The sequence below is a fragment of the Rattus norvegicus genome, chromosome 1 (genome assembly GCF_036323735.1).
Source record: "Rattus norvegicus strain BN/NHsdMcwi chromosome 1, GRCr8, whole genome shotgun sequence".
Lineage (NCBI taxonomy): Eukaryota > Metazoa > Chordata > Mammalia > Rodentia > Muridae > Rattus > Rattus norvegicus.
The window spans coordinates 49,846,850-49,862,410 of NC_086019.1; positions in this window are offsets into that span (position 1 = coordinate 49,846,850).

The following is a 15,561-nucleotide window of genomic DNA, read 5'->3' on the forward strand; positions in this document are numbered from 1 at the left end:
GGCTATCTCCAGCCACAGCACCCTGGCCATCTCTGTGCTCCGGTGAACATCCCAGCACCTATGTGACGCTGACACAGGCAGAGATGGGGCATTGATGTCTTCCTCAGGAGGTCTTTGCACCACAAAAGCTCAGTGGTTACATACATTCACTTCTGTTTCTAACTTAACCTTCCCCAGAAGTCTACCCTGACATGACTTTATTGTGCTTATTAAGTGGCTAGTCCATTCCACATTTCCTTTGCCTAAGCACAGCCATTAATTTTCTAATGTTTTAAAATCCTGTCTCTACCAGGTCATCAATATCCTACCATATTTCATCCTATGTGGCAATTCCTTTGATATTCGATGGGCACAGTAACACATCATGTTGGCATGTGACTTAAGATTTCATGGGATGCCTCCCTAAACCCTTTTTTTATTTAATTTTATCATCTGTTCCTTTTACTGTAGAACATGGAATATGAAGCCCAAAGAGGTTTGTCTTTCTAGGATCAAATCTTAGTTAAGGTTTTCATTGCTGCGAAGGGACACCATGACCGAGGTAACTCTTATCAAAGAAAGCATTTATACTGAAAGCTGGCTTACAGTTTCAGAGGTTCAGTCCATTATCATCACGGTAGGAAGCATGGCAGTGTCTAGGCAGACATGGTTCTGGACAAGTTGAGAGTTCTACATCTTGATCCAAAGGTAGCAGCAGGAGACTGGCTTCTCCAGGCATTCAGAAGGAGGGTCTCTCTTCCGCACAGGGCAGAGCTTGAGTGTCCAACCTCAAAGACCAGTCCCATAGTGAAGAACTTCCTCCAATGAGGCCATATCTTTTAATAGCGCCACTTCCTGTGGGCCAAACAAATTCATACCACCACAGATGGCCAGGTGTGCATCCTGCTCTCTTTCGATCATGTCTGGGCCAAGGCTGAAGACAGTGGGCAGCATGGGAGAGAAGCTGCAACATGCCTTATGTGCTTATGCACAACACATGTCTTCCTCATTTTTCCATGTGGGAGAGTCATGTCTGCTACTAGTCTCAGGAGGATGAACCAGATCATGGAGAGGGGTGTTTCTGGGGAAAGTTTGCACAGTAGAACCAACATGAAGTCCAGGCTCTCCAAGAAAAGTACTGAACACTGATAAAAGGAAGGGAAGTGTAGTGGTGAATTAGTTAATGGCTCTGGCTCCCTGGCCAATCATGTGTGTGCTGTATCAGCACAAGAGCTCTGGATTCATGAATGAAAGACACACACACACACACACACACACACACACACACACACACACACACACACACACCAGCTAATTTTGATATGCCTTGACTAGCTTAATGGCTGGGCATTTCTAAACCTCCCTGTGACTAGCAAATACTCCCTCTGGTATTCCTGAATTAACATCGTTTAAAATCTTTATTTTATCTCCACTGCCCTGTTACCTTATGGGTAGCCCCCAATAGGGCTGTGTTCCCTTTCCACCTACATTTCTGGATGCTTTCTCTCCTACAGCTCTTGACTCTAATCTCTCTCCCTCCGAGTCATGGAGATTCTCTTCCTCTTCCCCCACCTCTCAGGCTCTTGCCTGTGCAATCTCAAAGTTCTGCCTCTGTCTTCCTGCCCAGCCATTGGCTGTACAGTAATTCGTTATTACCAATCTGAGGCAGCTGGGGGCAGGGATCCTCAGGTCTGGAAGTGACTTTTGGGAGCTGAATTAAGACAAAGCATTAGAACCAATACCCAGCAGGGAAGAGAAAAGGAAAAGGAAGGGAAGAGTTGGGGAAGGGAAAGGGGCAGGAAGGGGGATAGGAAAGGGAAGGAAGAGAGGAAAAGGAAGGAGAAAGGAAAATGGGAAAAAAGGAAGACTGCCAGTTAGTGTTAATTGCTAACATCTGGAATCACCTGGCGCCACTGGCCTGTTTTTGAGTAATTACCTCAGTTAGTAATTACCTTTGCCTTGTACTGTATGTTTCATGCCACAAATCCAAATGCACACCACTGCAGCCATGTTAGTTACCTCCATTAGGTTAATAGATGTGGGAAGACTGTCTTAACTCTGGGCACAGGCTAGGGTCCTTAGAGATGCAGGAATCCCAATTAAGAAAATTCCTCCACCAGATTGCCCTGTAGATTAGTGTTTCAGACATTTCCTTGCCTAACAATTGATGTGGGAGGGCCCAGTCCACTGGGGTTTGGAGTTCCACTGAGCAAGTGGTCCTGTGTATGTAACAGAGTAGGCTAAGCAAGCCATGGACAGCAGCATTTCTCTATGGCCTCTGCTTCAGTTCCTGTCTCCAGGTTCCTGCCCTGCTTGAGTTACTGCCTTGCTTCCCTCGGGGGTGAACTATACTGGGGATGTATAAACCAAGAAACCCTTTCCTCCCAAGTTACTTTTGGTCATGGTCTTTATTACAGCAATAGAAAGAAAACCTAGGACTCCATTTGACCCAGCCCTGGGGAAATGGGTCTCTCCAGTATGGAGTTTCTCCTGCCCTTTAAGGTTAAATTGTACTTTGAGTGCTGGTGTGGTTTAGTGGAGGCCTGTAGAGAAGTCTTATTTTTATCATTTATTCACTGTAAACAATCTAACGTCTCTGGTCACAGTCAGTCACTTGAAAGACAGGTATGAACTCTTGCCCTATAGGGCTAGCCTTAGATTTAATAAGATAAGGTATGTAAATAGCCTTGGGAGTGATTGGTATATAAGAATTACTCAACGAGTTTAGTTTTAAAGGAGGAATGCTGTGCACAAACTACACTTTCACTCTGCAAAGCCTGTCATTATTGTGTGCCCAGCTACCGAGTTCGGTTTGCAAAGCATCTTGGTCCATCAGCACCGGGCTCAGGCATTTGTTAAGTCTCTGTTCCCTTGGCATCTGTGTATATTCATGCACACACGTGCACATGGATGTAAGTGGTGTGCATTTGGATTTGTGGCGTGAAGCATACAGTACATGGCAGATTTTAAATAAGTAAGATGCTGGACTTAGCTTTCTGTTGAAGAGAAACTAACAACCTAGTTCGTTGTTGTTGTTGTTGTCGTTATTGTTGTTTTTAAATAAATGATGGGAGGAAAAAAGCCTCAGTGGCAGGGGGAAGGAAGTCAGCTCTGGCTGAACTGGGGTTACCTTACCTGGGAAGGAGGAGGAAGATTCCATGGGTGGAGAAGGCATCAAGAAAATCCTGGAGGTGGCAGATTGAAAAGCAAGGAGTGTCTCTTGCCTTTTCAATACAGACAAAGAAACCCAGGAGTCACCTCTTGCCCTAAATTTTGCCAGAGATAATCCAGAAATCAAGAAGAAATGATTGTCTGGATAAGAGAGTTCTGGGACTTTTGTCAGCTCTATGGGAAGGCTGAAGCTCACATGGAGAGGAGACAGTGAGGTGCTGCATCCAAGGGACAAGACTGAGCCTGGCACAAGAAGAGCCTGGCTGCAGGTCTGAGCCTGGCCCCCCCTTTTCTGCCATCTAGCAGGCATTTACAAAACCCGGTTTCCCTGGAAGCCCTAAGTAGTAGCCCCACTTCATCCAGAAGATCCTGTCCTGTCATCCCTCCACCCAGGAATTCCCAAGGCTTCTCCCAACACTGTGTAAGTGGCTATGAATGAACAAAGAGTAGCAGGTCTTCACGGCTTCGACTTCCACCTGCAGCAGAATTTCAATGAATAATTCTTACCATATCCTCTGGATATCCTAGAAACTGGAAATTTTATTAAAATTTGATTGTAGGCAAATATGTCTAGCTCACCTCCAGAAAGTGGCATAAAGAACCATGTCCTACCACGTACAGGCTTGGCTCTTTTGGGGACGATCCCTGATATCCTGTTTAATTTAAAAGTCTCCAAGTTGGGCCCCCTTGCCTGCTGATGGTGTTGAGCACTGGGTAGGGAGATTCTTGCTGTGTCTCACGGTGTCTTAGTTATTTTTCTGTTGTTGTGATAAAGCACCATGACCTAGGTGGGTTACAGAACAAAGTATATTTGGGCTAACATTTCCCGAGGGTCAAAATCCAGGATGGTGGAGCAAAGGCATGGTGGCAGGAGCTGAACTGGGGCTCACCTCTCAAATTGGAAGCACGAAGCAAGAGAACATGGTGGAAATGGGGTGTGACTTAAAAACTGAAGAGACTTCCCCACAGTGACATACTTCCTCAGGCAAGGCCATGCTTCCTAAACCCACCCAAAAGCCACCAACTGGAGACCACGTGTTAAAAACTCCAAGCCACTAGGACACGTTCTCTTTCAAACCACCACATGGTACTCAGCAGGAAAGTAGCAAAAGGGTGTGGTTGCTGGCCACCTTTCTCTGCCAACTGCACCTCTCAAGTGACTCTAATATTCCAAGTCTATGAGCCAACCCTCTGCGGCTTCCTCCTTGTAAGAGTGATTAATTAAAATTTTTATCTTCATGATTTTAACTAGTGACTCCTCACTCATTTCTGTAATGTTATCCAAAAGATACCATTGCTCATTAGAGCCTTTCAGATAGGCCTAATCAGCCATTTCTCTCTTATTTGAACTGTCTTCATTCCTGGAATATTTGTGGGTGCGGTGGCTGTTGGACGCCTTTGAGGTTTGCAGAGCTTTGCAGCTATGGAAAAATCTCCACTAAAGCTTCTCCGGCTTAGTTTAACTCAGATGTCTGGACCTGGTGTGGTTAGCAGAAAATTTCAATAGAGCAGTAATTACTTTTTTATTATTGTAATACACGGGAAGAAAAATCCTGGCTTCCAAGTTGGGAAAGTCCTGCTGTGAGTCAATAAAGCTCCCACCTCTGACCTCTCAGAGGCAGGGACAGGAGTCTTGTGACTCCCAGGATAGAGCTGGGGAGCTCTGAGGTCCCCCCAAGCAGGTTGGGAGAAATGAGTGTGGGCCTGAGGTCACTGCTGGCCTCTGTGTCCTGGCTCCTGCCTGGCGGCTGACTCTGGCAGGCCAGTGGCTGGGAAGGAGGCCCGGTTTTGTCCTTTGTTTCTCTGGCCCCAACAAACACATTTGAGCTTTTTGAGTGTGTACTCACTTGAATGAAGATCTCTGGCATCCCAGGGAGATTTGGAGCTCGTTCTGTGGCCCTGAGGGCATGGACCACCTGGCCTTGGTTAGACTCCAGGCTGTTGTGTCTCAGCTGACTGTCAGTCTCCTGCAGCAAAACTATTCTTCAGAGGAGCACATCCTTCCCCCTGTTTTCAGATTCTGCCTCTTCAAGTGCCTGTCAGCTCCGTGGGAGGGAACTGGTCCTTGTCGGCCGATTGCCAATCAAGTACAAGTGTTCCACGAGTTGTCTCTGTCACAGCAAAGCTTAGCTAGAATCCCAGGTGAGTGGGGTAGAGTATGAAAGGGAATTTTGGAATGCCCTTTACTCTAATTTCTGATACCTTCTACAGAGAGCATATTATTATATGTTGGGCGTTCTGAGGCATGTTAGACCTTGGGCATGGAGTGGTACTGGATGTGGTGAGCTGAGCAGAGTGAGCCGGACACAGTCCATCCAGGCCTCTTTGGGTGAACACTTGACGACGGTCAAGTGTAAGGAAACTCAAAGATCCACGAGCTACCAAGACATAATGTGTCCCCTGACTAAAGGGCGCAAGGGGACAAGAGGGACAATCTCAACCTGCACAAGTAGCAAGGACCCTGGGGGATGAGGTGACAGAGAACACTTGTCACTCGACCCAGCTGTTTCAGTCATCTTCACCAAGGTGAACTTCAAAGTTGGTTTTTCATGGAAACATCTAAGTTGGGATTCTAAACTTCCCAAAGCCTCTAGGAAAGAGGGACCTGACTCTTCAGGCCAGGACAGCCAGTGTATAATCACACTCAGCCGCTCCCCAGCTTCTCCTAGACTGTCTCGGGGAGCACCGAGAGCTCCCCTGGGTGCTCAAGGACATGTGCTGTGGGACAGGCCTCTTAAAAGCCAGGAGTCTTACTCTCTCCACACCCACTGGGATTTCTGGATCTCGGGTGATTTAAATAAGAACGTTCCCTCCTAGGTTCAGGCATTTGAGCACTTACTCCGGTTAGGCTACGTGTATCCCATCACTCTGTGTATCTGACTGGATACGTGGGGTGATTTAAGAAATCCCCAAACTCCCCTGATACCCACTTATACTCCGAAAGTTCCGCACTGCCTGGCGGATGGCAGTCATGACTCGGAGTATGGCCCTCTAAGAGCTCCCCCACCCACCCCTGCAGGGCACCTTTACAGCACAGATGCATCTTGGGAAGGGCAGGGAGCTCTTCACTCCACTGAAACGTCATTTATCACAGATTAGCTGTTGGGTCTGGGTGGGAATGCCTGGAGTGGGCCCAGGAACAGGCAGTTTTGCTAAGAAAAGAAAGGAGATGTTGTCCACAGCATGAGAAGCCACCACAGTAGATCCATGCCCAGTGAAGAAGATCCCAAACCGGAAGTTTCCCCTGTAGGAGATTTATCAGCCGCCTAATGTGTAGGGAATGAAGAAGGAGCAGGAAGAGTCCTGGGAGGATGGAGAAGGAGCAGAGAAAGGAGCGAAGACAGGACGTTCACAGTAGTCACTTCACACAGAGCCACAGGGAAAGCTGACGACAGATAAAAATAGCCCCGAGCAATGACTTGATGAGTCCACGAGCCACTCAGGTGACTTCTAATGACTTGTAGGCACCACTGATAACCCTCCCTATTCTTCATGGCCCTGAAAAGCCAACCAGTGCACACAAGAAATTATGTAATTTTATGTGAATTAAATTAATTAAATCGACAGAAACCTGAGCAATGGAGACTAAAATCCAGTACACGTGGGTTTTAGGTTTACTCATGCAAACAAATATCAAACAATAAAGCCAGTTTTGCCCCCCCCCGTCATACTTTCCATAAGTCACCCTCTGAATATATTTCTTTTTTTTTCTTTTTTTCTTTTTTTCTTTTATTTGGAGCTGGGGACCGAACCCAGGGCCTTGCGTTTGCTAGGCAAGCGCTCTACCACTGAGCTAAATCCCCAACCCCTGAATATATTTCATAGACACAAACAGCCTGTGATTTCTCTCCTTGTGGTGATTTGAATAAGAATGGCCCCCTTAGACTTAGATATTTGAATACTCAGTTGTTGGCTCTGTTTGTATAGGTTTAAAGGTCTTGCTGGTACACACACACACTTGCTTAAGGAAGTATGTCACTGACAGTGGACTTTGAGGTTTCAAAGCTATGCACCGGGGGTTGGGGATTTAGCTCAGTGGTAGAGCGCTTGCCTAGCAAGCACAAGGCCCTGGGTTCGGTCCTCAGCTCAAAAAAAAAAAAAAAAAAAAAAAAAGCTATGCACCCTTCCAAGACATCGCGCGTGCGCGCGCGCGCGCGCGCGCGCGCACACACACACACACACACACACACACACACACACACACACACAATGTTTCATGCTAGCAGTCCAAAATGTGAGCCCTCAGCTTCCTGTTCCTGCCCCTATGCTCACTGCTTCATGCCATGGGTCCCCACCATGATGTACTCTTGTCTCCCTAGAACTGTAGCTCAAGGTAAGTCTTATATAAGCTGCCTGGATTGTGGGGTTTTATCACAGCAACAGACAAGTAATGGATACAGTCCTCCTGGATGCATCTGTCTTCCTGGGCCTCCTCATGGGACCTGCTTCAGCTCTCTATCCTCACAAAGGCTTAACCACTGCAAATTATAGAACAACTCAAGTACCTCTGTGATGACAGATCCTGACAAGTGTCTGGATTGATGTGAACAGTCCAAGTGCCACAGGAAGGAGCTATCTTCTGGAGGCATCTATAGGGTGGGGTAGGACTCGGAGATCATGTCTTCACCCCTTATCCAGACTGACAGATATCTAAATGGTGCAGAAATACAACACATTAGTATTGTGTTGTTCCAAGTGTCTGACCTTGAGAGGGGCTCCAGAGCACACATTCTCATAGCTATGAAACCCTAGTGTGAATTCTGAGATGCCAATGGTCAGTATTTGTGAAGAGAAATCTGCTGTCCAAATAATCAGGTTAGTTTTTCCAAAGAAAGAATTACTACAGTGACCCTAATCTGATCCCAAGGTCTGAGCCCAAATCACATCTCCACACCATCTTTGCCAACCTTAGACAGTTTAGTGCTCTACTCCCTCAACCTTGACCTCAGGCCAACCCTTGGGAGTCTTCACAGCCCCTGGAAGGGCTCTGCTTTTCCCTATTTCCAAATGTCCCTCTGGATCCAATGTTCTGTATCTTGCCTGGACCGGAAGTCTTTGCATTTTAATAGGAAAAAATAATTCAAATTGGATGCTGAATGAATTCCTTATAAATGGCTTAACCATAGAGTGTTGACATTTCCTTTTACTTACACTAATGATGTCGAGTTTCTTAAATGTGTTTGGCAGCATACACACATCTTTCATATGGGATTTTTTTAACATGTCTTTTGACCACGAAATCTTTCTAAAACTTCATTGTGCTTATTAGGTTTTAGCTTGAAATGTGACGGACCATTAGTTTGTTCTTGGAGGGCCAAGGTTTGACCAAGGAATAAAAAAAAAAAAAAAAAGCTAAGGAGCTTTCTTAAATGCTGTGTGCATGTGACAGGGGTAGATGATGGTGGTTGTATGGTATTCTAGGATGTAAAGCGATAGCCTCATACAGCTCAAGAACCTAAGATAATTAGCTCTTTTCTCGTTAATCTTACGTTCTTTAGCATCCGAAATGTTAATGGCAGCTTCATGCTAGGTCTGCGCCTTTAGCACTCATGCCATTGAAATCACCTCTCTTAGTCATTAATGTTTATGATAGTCCAGGCTTCTCGGGTCTGGCCAACCTAGGACCCAGCATCAAGACTAAAGGGAACACTTCATCCTGGGAAACATCTGAGTGGGAACCAAGGACCTTCCGCTAACACTAAAATTGCCATAAGCTTCTAGGCACACAAGCATTTTTCTCTTCCTTATACCCAAACCCATAATAGTTCATCTTAGACGGTAACTTTCAAGTCACCAAATTTACATATTATCTACAAAAACATGTAAAATCAGTGGGGGCAATCTAATGGGTATTACTTCTTGATTTGTTTCCCTTTATAACAACATTTCAAACATACACACAGAGAGATGTCCACATTGGGATAAATCAAAGCATGCAAATGCCAAAAAACACCTCTCTATAAGTAGTTATAAGACCAGAAAATGTCAGCCAACAGAAGCTCATTTTCAGTGCTGAATGAATCCTCAGGCCTAAGAGGAAGGCAGTGGATGGCATGAGCCTTATGTTCACTTTGTCTTGGGGACAAGTTAGGTACAGATCCTTGGCATTAGCTTCAGGAGGTGAAACTGAAAGAAGATTCTAGTGACCTGAAAAAGCAGAGTTTGGTGATCAGGGCTGAGGATCTCAGAGATGAGGAGAAAAGAAGAAGAAAAAGAGAGAACAGAGCGAGAGAGACACTCAGTCATATGGTGCTTTTCTGAGGGTCGTGGGCCCAAGAGTGGCTAGCTGGACCTTGCTCCAGGAGGTGAAGACAGAGCTCCTGTCCTTTCTAGGATGAGGAGTTACAGAGATAGTAGAGCTACATTGTTCTAGAAGGCAGAGGAGCTCCAGCCACTCAGGATGGAAAGGCTTCCTTAGTACTCCAGGTATGCAAAGGGAAAGCCTAGGGCCAGAATCTAATCCCTAGAATGCACATAAAAATGCCAGGTCCTGTGGTGTGCACTTGTAACTCCAGCCCTGTGGAAATGGAGACCAGAGGATCCCTGAGGCTCACTGCCAAGCCAGTCTTGCCTAATTGACGTGCTCCAGGATAATGGAAGACCCTGTGACAAAAAAATGTGGACAGTATTCCTGAGGATGACACTTGAGGTTGTCTTCTGAGAATGACACTTAAGGTTGTCTTCTGAAGAAACACTTGAGATTGTCTTCTGAGGATGACACTTGAGGTTGTCTTCTGAGAATGACACTTAAGGTTGTCTTCTGAAGAAACACTTGAGATTGTCTTCTGAGGATGACACTTGAGGTTGTCTTCTGAGAATGACACTTAAGGTTGTCTTCTGAAGATGAGACTTGAGGTTGTCTTCTGAGGATGACACTTGAGGTTGTCTTCTGAGGAAACACTTAAGGTTGTCTTCTGAAGAAACACTTGAGATTGTCTTCTGAGGATGACACTTGAGGTTGTCTTCTGAGGAAACACTTAAGGTTGTCTTCTGAAGATGAGACTTGAGGTTGTCTTCTGAGGATGACACTTGAGGTTGTCTTCTGAGGAAACACTTAAGGTTGTCTTCTGAAGAAACACTTGAGATTGTCTTCTGAGGATGACACTTGAGGTTGTCTTCTGAGGAAACACTTAAGGTTGTCTTCTGAAGATGAGACTTGAGGTTGTCTTCTGAGGATGACACTTGAGGTTGTCTTCTGAGGATGACACTTGAGGTTGTCTTCTGAAGATGAGACTTGAGGTTGACTTCTGAGGATGACACTTGAGGTTGTCTTCTGAGGAAACACTGAGGTTGTCTTTTGAGGAGACACTTGAGATTGTTTTCTGAGTAGACACTTGAGGTTGACTTTTGAAGATGACACTTGAGGTTGTCTTCTGGCCTCCATATGCATGTACATACACTCACAACTCACATACAAAGAAGAAAAAGAAATATCCCATGTATTTATCTGAGGCATCAGAGAGGAGCCTTCTGAAGACGGAGAACCACTCTTGCATTAAGGACTCCTTAAGCAACATCACCCCCAACATCAGCACAATAACAAAAACTTTTAGATGGATGATGAGGGAGGCAGTTTTGACCTACCGTCAAGAAAAACAATAGTAAATAGAAACGGAGTGTGAGATGAGACAAACATAGCTAGCATGCATGGGCTTTTAAAATGGCTGTTAAAATATGCTTGAAGACATAAAGGGAAAAAAACAGCCTTAATGAGCAGTGACTCTCAGGGAAAGATAAATCTAAATAAAAGAACCAAGCAGAAATTTAAGAAAGAGCAATAGGAAGCCTACAATAGAAGAATTATTTGAACAATTGGATTACAGTCAAATGAGAAAACGGTCAGTGAGCTCACTGAGAGGTAGCATTATCCAATGTTAGGAGCAGAGGGGAAATAAAATCAAACACACAGACCCTTAGTGACCCGTGGGACACCAGTGTTCTGTTGCAAAGTGTGTTTATGACACAGGAAAAGAAGACGACATCAGTGTGGTAGAAGAAAAGAATCTATATAGAAAAATCTAAGTTACCCCAAATCTAGATTTTAAAGACCAATCTATAACACTAAGAAATGTGGCAAATCATTTGTTATAAATAAAAGCACCTCAAAGAAGATTGAAGTCTAGGTCCAGAAAAGCAAAGACAATAAAAGCAATTTAGAAATGGACAATCAAAGTTGCTCCTTATATCCATAGGAATAATTTTAATGATGTCCAGTTTCTCTGACAGAACAAAAGAATAAGTATGTGTACAAGAGAGATTCTTAGAAAAATAAAATAAGATAATCTGATGAGAAATAAAAGTGAAATAGTAAAAATATTTTTATTAATGCCAAAGGAAAAAAGGACTGAACACACAATAGAATAAATTATAACGAATAACAATATGGCTGACTTAAAACCAACCTCATTAAACACTGGGAAACTAAACCATGATAATTAAAAGACAGAGATTCTCTGGACTGAGTACAGTAGTGAACCAAAGAGGCTGGAGCAGAATAATTATGAGGTCGAGGGTAGCCTGGAGAACATAGCAAAATTAGGAGGTGGAGAGCTAGTCTACAATCAAACCCTCATGTCTATAAGAGACAGATTTTGAATAGGAATGGAGAAGTTGAAAGAAAGGGACATTAAGACACACCAACAGGACACTCTTTAGCATAGAAAAAGCCCTGGGTTTGGTCCCCAGCACTGCACAAACCACTGTGACAGAGGCAGGAGAATCAGAAGCTTGAAGTCATCCACAGCTATATAACAAGTTAAGAGCCATCCTGGTATACATAGAACCCTGTTTCAAATATATATATATATATATATAAAACCAAGCTAATGGCAAGTACACAAAAACTAGTGAATCTGAAGGTAGACTTTACAATAGAGAGTATTAATAATAATAAAGATGGAATATTTGACAAAAGTGGAAGAATCATTCAAAAGAAAGTCATACAAATATTCGTGAGCTTTTTGTACTATGCATAGACCCTCCTCTCTCTGCTTTTTATTTCACATTTAGAATATACTGCCTATTATTCTGATTTTAAAAGGACACTTCCAAAAGCATTATCTCAAACACTACAGAACATGTTCATGTCACACACCCTGCTGGATCACGATTTTACAGTAACCGTTCTCCTACAGAAATCATTTTCTGTCTACTAGTGGTCTTCACTTGGGAAAAATTATTCTTATTATTTACTTATCAAAGCCAATAATTATTCATGGCTTTATTCTGTCTTGCTAACATTTTCTTTGTAAAACCCTGCATATGTGGCTATGTATGAATGTGTGGATGCATGAATGTATGTGTTTATGTGTTTGTGTATGTATGTCTGTATGTATATGGAATGTTTTAATATACAGCTCCATTGTGAGCATCTCTGCCCTCCTCTTGCCTCTCAGTTCCTTCACACCAGCACCTTATTTCAAAGTATTTCTCTGTGCACAGGACCATGGAGAACAATGGCTCACACATCCCTCGGCTCTCCAGAGTCCATGTTCTGGATGATGTAGGACTAAAGTCAGGACCAGAGGCGTGGCTTTTGTATCTGCTGCTCCTCAGGAAGCTCAGCGAATGCTGTGCTTGGGTTCGGACCTCATTTCATCAGAGTGAGTGGGTCTGTTACCTTGGGTGTCAACAGAGAAGACACGGAGACACCAATGCCTGAGTATGTAAAGCAAGGCTGCACAGGCAGAGGATCGGATTTTGGCTCCTTCCCCATTATGTGGTATTTATTTTTATTCCACTTACCTGGTGTGTGGGATATGACTGTGTGAGTGTGTGTTTATAGGTATGTGTGCTTGCCCACTCAAGTGAGTGCAGAAGCCATAGACTAATGTCAAGCTATCTCCTCAATCTCTTCTCCATTTTGTTTTTTGAGGCGGGGTCTCTCACTGAAGCTGGAGCTTGGTGTTTGCCCTAGGTCTCTGGCCAATGAGTCCCTAAGGACCCCCGGCCCTAGGACTGGAGTTACAGGGGTGCCATATGTTGCCACACCCAGAGTTTTAAGTGGATACTGAGGACCAAAACTCCTCAGGTCCTCATGCTTACAGTAGAGCAAGCACTTAAACCCATTTAACAATCTTTCAACTCGCTCACAGTGACTTTTAGGAGTTCCTAGTCACTAAATAGTCAACAGCGCCCCTGCTGGTCAGTCTCTACAATGCACTAAGACGCGTTCTTGTAAACACAATACATTTTTTTTTCTTTTTCAAAAACCTGACTGATACACATATAGTCTCCTATTCATGTGTGATGGCTGTTCTTAGTGTCTAGTGGACTACATTAGGAATTAATTAGAACCCAATGGCTAGGCACACCTGTAAGATTTTTTTTTCTTTTTCTTTTTTTGAATTTTCATCAGAAAATTTTATTAAATTTTTTCCTCCATCTTTATTAACTTGGTTATTTCTTATTTACATTTCAATTGTTATTTCCCTAGAGCCATAACCATCCAATGAAAAAAAGATAGCATTTTCAGCAAATGGTGCTGGTTCAACTGGAGGTCAGTATGTAGAAGAGTGCAGATCGATCCATGCTTATCACCCTGTACAAAGCTTAAGTCCAAGTGGATCAAGGACCTCCACATCAAACCAGATACACTCAAACTAATAGAATAAAAAGTGGGGAAGCATCTCGAACACATGGGCACTGGAGAAAATTTCCTGAACAAAACACCAATGGCTTATGCTCTAAGATCAAGAATCGACAAATGGGATCTCATAAAACTGCAAAGCTTCTGTAAGGCAAAGGACACTGTTGTTAGGACAAAACAACAACCAACAGATTGGGAAAAGATCTTTACCAATCCTATAACAGATAGAGGGCTTATATCCAAAATATACAAAGAACTCAAGAAGTTAGACCGCAGTGAGACAAATAACCCTATTAAAAATGGGGTTCAGAGCTAAACAAAGAATTCACAGCTGAGGAATGCCGAATGGCTGAGAAGCACCTAAAGATGTATTTTTCTTAATCTGAAATGGGAAGGCCACGTCAAGTCTGTATATTTGAGGTGGAAAGATACATCTTTAATCCAGATCTTTAGAGGTGGGAAGATACGCCTTTTATCTGAACCAAATCTTCTGCTGGCAGCCTGTATAAAGGACATGGCAGAAGGAAGTTTGCTATTTTCCTGATTACTCTCAACCTTGCTAACAAATCCATTCCTTCACTGCCATTAGAGCCTAGTTCTTTGAATTCTAGCATATACTGAAGACCAGCTGAGAGACCCAGACTAATGGACTGAGCAAATACTCTGTTCTTGGACCTTCTGTTCGTAGGCAGCTGTCGTTGGATTAGCCGGACCATAGCCTGTAAATCATTATAATAAATTTCCGGAGTGTGTGTGTGTGTGTGTGTGTGTGTGTGTGTGTGTGTGTGTGTGTGTTCATTCTATTAGTTCGGTTGCTCTAGAGAACTCTGACTAATACACCGTGGATCCAGGTACTAAAGTGAGAGTTTTCAGTAGTTAGGGTGCACCTGGAACACCTCCCTGCTTTCTTCTATTTGTGAATCTCTATAGTCCACTAAGAGCCAGTTCTCTCCCTCATGGTTGCTCCCTTGACACCTTTTTAGTGTCACTCACACCCACTCTGTGTGCTGCCACCATGTTTCCACGGCGCCTACTTCATTTCACATCACACCATGAACATTATTGATTATCTTTGACGAGTCATCTTATTTTTTTCTTCACACATCCCAAATCCTTGAGATGAAAGAATAGGACTTCGAGATTTGTACACTTGTATCTAGGCAAAGATACAGTACTCTAACATATTGGAAAATGTTTGTGTTTAATAGACGGAACTGCAGGAGGAACGAGTCAGCGTATCCTGACTGGCGGCCCATAGTGGCCCACGCATGCGCAACAGCTACTTCCACATTCCGCAACCTTGAAATCTGCCTGATGCCGGGAGACAAATGACAACAGAGTGTGTGACCAGAACAACTAGTCAGATGGTGCCAGCTTCAGGGAGCGAGATGTCATGAACCATTGGGGCACGGGTGGAGGCACAACCCAATTCCTCAGTAAACAAATCTGCTACTCCTTCTCACCTGACTCCTGGAGTCTGTGTCATTGATTCGAAGCCTTCTTACCCCCTACCCTCAAGGACCATCTCTAGGGTCCAAGGGCTAGATAATTAAGTAAAATCCTTGGAAAGACATTATGTATGGGTGTGCGGGTGCATGCATGTGCACGTGTGTGTGTGTGTGTGTTCTAACCCTCTTAAATAATCATTACTTTTACTGAAATACTATGGTAGAAGATAAATATTGCTAAAGAGATAGAAAACATGGCTCTTACATTTAGATGAAATTGGGGTATACAGAGTGGTATGGCCTTAAACTAGTCCTTATATTTAAATATCAATCTTGGCAATTGAAGATGCTAAGTATGCTGAACCTCTACTCTAA